Below are 6,000 nucleotides of genomic sequence, written 5' to 3'. Positions count from 1 at the left end.
CCGTTGTACAGACTCCTCCCCGACCAACAGGGGGAATTGTTATCCGCGGGCCGCCAACCGAAGCTGGCACGGGGGGCGCGTCCTCCTCCCAAGTGGCTCCAGCGTGGGAGCCAAAGTTCCTTCTGGACGGCAAGCCATTGCCCTCAACCGCCTCTGTTCGGATGTGGGATAAGGGCGAGGGCGGCCGTATTGCCCAAACCTTGGCCGGAGCTCTCCAACTTCCCGAGGACGTGCACGCCTTTGATGATGGGTCTGAGGAGTCCGTGGGGCGCCGGTTAGAGTGGCACGCCATTGCGGTAATTCTTTTGTCTATTTACTTCATGTAGATTTTCTTTTGTCTCTTTGCTAACCTTCGTGCTTGCTAGGCCGCTCAACTGGCTCACATTGTGGCTGCCCGGGCACGGGAGCTTGATGAGGAAAATGAGCGCGAGAAGGGGGCGCGGGAGTCAGCAGTAAAAACGGCTAAGGAAAAGGTGAAGCTTGCCAAGGCTGCTGAGAAGAAGGCTGCTGCCGCGGAGAAGTTCCGGGCATTGGCCGAAAAAAGGAATGCAGAGCTCCTCTCCAAGCAAAATGAGACGGAACTCAAACTAGCCGAAGCCCTCAGCCTTAACACTTCCCATGCCGACGAGATAGCCGATCTTAGGGCAGGCTTGGCGGCCGCGGAGCAAAAGTGGTATGACGTAGGCTTTGCCGACGCCGAGAACTCCGCAGAGCCGGTGGTGGCTCGGGCTCGGCATATGGGTTTCGAGGCCAGGTGATTTGCCGCTCTTCAGGCAATGGGAGTTCTTGAAGATTCGCCGCTGAGAGACCCGGCCAGATTCCATTTCCGAATCCTGTTCCTGCCGTCCAGAACGCCCCGGCTGCTTTCGACGAGGAGGAGACGGCCAGTATGAGGGAGTTGGTTGAGCAAATCGATTCTCATGCCGAGCCCGAGGACATGGAGGCCACGAGCATACCTACCGTGCAGGAGCTTCTTGGTGAGGGCCAGCCTTTTCCCCTGACCGTCCAGCAGGAAGTGCCACCACCGACTCAACCTCCCAGCTGATTTTACCTTTACTTGTTAGTTTATTTTTATTTTAGTTTTATTTGCCTACGTCACCGGGATGTGGTGATTGAACAATTGTCTTTACTTATTGGTTTTATTTGCCCATGTCACCGGGATGTGGTGACTGAACAATTGCTTTTACCTATTTAATTAATAGTCCGTTTTCTTTTTCCGTTTCAATTTGTTGAATGAAATTATCTCTGTTTGTGTTTTGCTTGAATTATACTAGTGTTATGGCCGCTTAATAGAATGGTACCCCCGAAAACCTGTTGTGCGGCGCTGTGGGTAATTTAAGAGCGCTATTGGACTTAGTTTTTGCAAAAGGGTTAGGTTTTTATCAGGTTTTGGTTTAACCGAGAATTGTGTTTTCGTCCTTATGAATTTGATTGTAAGGTTTTCACCTGCTCGGCGATACTGATCGAGCCGAGGGTCAGGTTTCTGTCCTTAGGATTTATTTGTAAGGTTTTTGCCTGCTCGGCGATATTGATCGAGCCGAGGGTCAGGTTTCTGTCCTTAGGATTTATTCTTGAGGTTTTCACCTGCTCGGCGATATTGATCGAGCCGAGGGTCAGGTTTCTGTCCTTAGGATTTATTCGTAAGGTTTTCACCTGCTCGGCGATATTGATCGAGCCGAGGGTCAGGTTTCTGTCCTTAGGATTTATTCGTAAGGTTTTCACCTGCTCGGCGATATTGATCGAGCCGAGGGTCAGGTTTTTGTCCTTAGGATTTATTCGCGATTCTCTTGGAGTGTGGTTACAGGGTCAAAAACAGCACAGACAACAAAGTTCATCATGCTCTTAATCTTAATAAAATACAAGTTTTGGCTTACATTGATGGTTACGCGTAGAATTTCTTCAGGTTGTTGGCGTTCCATGGTCGGGGGAGCGGCCTCTCGTCCAGGTCTTCCAAGTAGTAGGCCCCTGCACCTGCGACGGCTGTGACTCTGTACGGTCCCTCCCAACTCTGAGCAAGCTTCCCTGCAGCCATGTCCCGCATGTTCCCCACTACCCTTCTTAACACTAATTCCCCGGCACTGAATTCCCTGGTCTTTACATTTCGGTTGTACCTTTGCGCCAGCTTCTGCTGATACTCAGCAAGACGTACGGTCGCGGCCTCCCTGCATTCTTTTATCCAATCCAAATGCTCCGTCATAAGGTCGGCGTTCTGTACGGGGTCAAACCCCGCGACCCGTGCACTGCATAAGCTCACCTCGGTTGGTATCACTGCTTCTGCTCCGTATGCCAGAGAAAATGGGGTTTCCCTCGTGGATCTCCTGGGGGTCGTGCGGTAGGCCCATAAAACACTGGGTAGTTCTTCTGCCCATCTTCCTTTCGCTCCATCCAACCTTCTTTTGAGCCCGTTCAAAATAGTCTTGTTTACTGCTTCAGCTTGGCCGTTGCTCTGGGGGTATGCCGGGGTTGAATACTTGTTCTTGATGCCGAGCTCGCTGCAAAAGGTCCGAAAAGCGTTGCTGTCGAACTGTAGTCCGTTGTCTGTCACTAGTGAATTCGGCACTCCAAACCTTGTAACTATGTTTTTCCATACAAATTTTTTCACGTCAGTATCCCGGATATTGGCCAAGGCTTCAGCTTCAGCCCACTTTGTGAAGTAATCCACAGCCACCAGTACAAAACGGCGGTTCCCCGTTGCTCGGGGGAATGGCCCGAGGATGTCAAGCCCCCATTGTGCAAATGGCCACGGGCTACTGACAGGGTTTAGATGTCCTGCCGGCTGATAGATCATTGGGGCGTGCTTTTGACATTGTTCGCAGCTCCGAACGTATTCGGCGGCGTCCTTCTGCATCTGTGGCCACCAAAACCCCTGCGTCATTGCTCGGTGTGCTAAAGATCGTCCCCCCGCATGCCCGCCGCATACTCCTTCATACAGCTCGGTTAGAAGCTCCTTGACTCTTTCAGGATGCAGGCACAAGAGGTAAGGGCCCGCGAAGGACCTTCTGTACAACTTTCGGTCTGAAGACAACCAGTACCTGGGAGCCATTCGTCGAATCTTGTTGGCCTCGGCCTCATCCTCTGGAACTTTATCTTCGGCAAGAAAGTCTATGATCGGGTTCATCCAGCATACTCCGGCCACCGCCACCTGCGCAACCTCTACTCCGGCCTGGTCAAGAGCAGTCTTCACACAGATGCTTGGCTCCCTTATAAGTTCTATCGTGATGAGCCTCGGCGTGTCCTCGGTAGCCGATGACGCTAACGTGGCAAGAGAGTCAGCATGCTTGTTTTGTGACCGGGCTACCTGGGATATCTTTACCGTTCCAAACTGACCGATAATTTGTTTTGCCGTACTTAGATAAGCTTTCATTCGGGGATCCCGAGCCTCGAAGTCCCCAGTGATCTGATAAACAACCAGCCGAGAGTCCGAGTAGATTTCCACGTCCTTTGTGCCCAGATGCAATACTGCCCTCAACCCGGCCAGCAGGGCTTCATATTCGGCTTTGTTGTTCGAGGCTTTGAACCCCAATCTGAAGGAGTGTTCCAATCGCATACCTTCAGGGGTGATAATGACAATACCAGCCCCGACCCCCATAGCATTTGATGCGCCGTCCACAAATAACCTCCACGGGCGAATCTCCGCACTACAGATCACCTTGCCTTCATTCTTAGGTGTAAACTCCGCGATGAAATCAGCGAGAACTTGCCCCTTCACCGAGCTTCTAGGTCGGTATCTTATGTCAAACGATCCCAATCGAGTCCCCCATTTAGCAATCCGTCCTGTGAAGTCGGATCTCTTTAACAGTGATTGCAATGGATATTCGGTGAGGACAAACACTGTGTGTGCCTGGAAGTAGTGTGGTAACTTCCTCGTGGCGTGCACCAAGGCCAAAACCAACTTTTCAAGAGGTAGGTACCTTGTCTCGGCATCGACCAAGGTCTTGCTCACGTAATACACCGGCATTTGCACTCCCTGGTCCCTTAGTAACACAGCACTTACTGCATGATCGGTGACTGCAAGGTACATAAACAGATCCTCCCCAGGCTCCGGGGCCGTCAACCTTGGCGCCTTTGCCAAATATTCCTTTAGTTCTCGAAAAGTTTCATCGCAGCTCTCGTCCCACTGAAACCCCTTCCACTTCTTCAGAAGTTGATAGAATGGCCGGCAGCGATCGGCAAACTTGGAGATGAATTGGTTCAAGGCGGCCAACATCCCAGTGAGCACTTGCACCTCCTTAGGATTGCTCGGTAGTTTGAGGCGATTGACGGCCTCTATTTGGTCGGGGTTAGCCTCTATTCCCCGAGTGGAGATCAGATAACCCAGGAACTTGCCAGCCCCCACTCCGAAAGTGCACTTTTCGGCATTGAGGCGCAGCCTGTGTCGTCGTAGTACCTCGAATACTCCCCGCAGGTCTTCAGTATGCAGCGACTCTTTTCTGCTTTTTACCACCATGTCGTCAATATAAACTTCAACCGTGCACCCAATTTTTTCTCGGAACATCCTTGTCATCATACGCTGGTAGGTGGCCCCGGCATTCTTCAATCCAAACGGCATGACCTCGTAGTGATAGTTTGCGTTCGGGGATATAAATGCTGTCTTCTCTCGGTCCTCGGGCGCCAAGGCAATCTGGTGGTAGCCTTGGAAGGCGTCCAGGAAGCTCATTCTCGGGTGCCCGTACGTGGCATCCACTAGCTGATCAATCTTGGGCATCGGGAATGGATCCTTGGGACACGCTCTGTTCAAATCGGTGAAGTCCACATAAACTCTCCATTTACCGCTCTTCTTCTTCACTACGACAGTGTTTGCCAGCCATCTCGGGAAGAATATTTCTTTTATGGCCCCGGCTTCCTTCAGTCGCTGGACCTCCAGGTTTACTGCATCGACGTGTTCCTTTGATACACTTCTCGGCTTCTGCTTTTTCGAGGGAAACGATGGGTCCACATTGAGTTTGTGAGCAATGAACTCGGGGTCTACGCCGGGCACTTCATACGGGTTCCACGCGAAGACATCTATGTTCTGCAAGAGGAACAACAACATCCTTACCCTTTCCCGATCATTCATGCTTGTACCTATCTGGAAGTATTTGTCACTATCTGGGAGAATTCTTACCTTCAGCACCTCCTCGGCAACGTCCGCCCTAGTTTCGCGGGGTATCTGTAATTGCTATGCAGTTTCTTTCTCGGCGTGCTCAGCTTGGCCGAGCTGTTCCTTTTCCCACCGGACCGCGGCTACGAGGCATTGCTTCGCCACCTGTTGATTCCCCCTTACCTCTACAACTCCATGCTCAGTAGGGAATTTTACTTTCACGTGAAGGGTGGACGGAACAGCCCCCATGGCGTGAATCCACGGCCTCCCCAGGATTGCGGTGTAAGGTGCAAATGATCGGACTACTATGAACGTAACTATAACTTCCTTGCCCTCCATGTCCACTGGGAGAGAGATTTGCCCCTCGGGAATCACAACCCTCCCGTCAAACGAGATCAATGGCGTGTCATACTTCGCCAAATCCTGGGTTTTTAACCCGAGCCCTTCGAAGAGGTCCGGGTACATAACGTCAGCCCCGCTACCCTGATCAATCATCACCCTCTTCACCAAGAATCCGCCTATCTGGGCTGTCACCACCAAAGCGTCGTCGTGAGGTTAGATGGTTCCTTCCAAATCATCTTCTCCGAACAAGATGTCCAGCCGTCCATCTTTCTTTTGCTTCTTGGATGGTTCTCCCTCCGCGCAAGCCACTGTCATTACCCTTCTTGCCGCTGCTGCTCTTCTCGGTGCGGCATGAATGACGTTGATTACCCCCAGGGGTGGTGGAAGGGGATTCCTTTTCTGTTGGGCGCCCTGCCCGGTCTCTCGGTCAGTGGAATCTGCTACAAACTCTTTCAGGTGCCCTGCCTTCACCAACTGCCCGAGATGATCTTTCAATACCCTACACTGCTCGGTGGTGTGCCCCTTGTCTCTGTGATAGGTGCAGTATAGGCTTTGGTTCCTCCGAGATGGGTCGCCCC

Source organism: Quercus robur, chromosome 6 (genome assembly GCF_932294415.1).
Source record: "Quercus robur chromosome 6, dhQueRobu3.1, whole genome shotgun sequence".
Taxonomy (NCBI): domain Eukaryota; kingdom Viridiplantae; phylum Streptophyta; class Magnoliopsida; order Fagales; family Fagaceae; genus Quercus; species Quercus robur.
The sequence above is the reverse complement of the archived record's forward strand: the minus strand, read 5'-3'. Positions refer to the sequence as shown.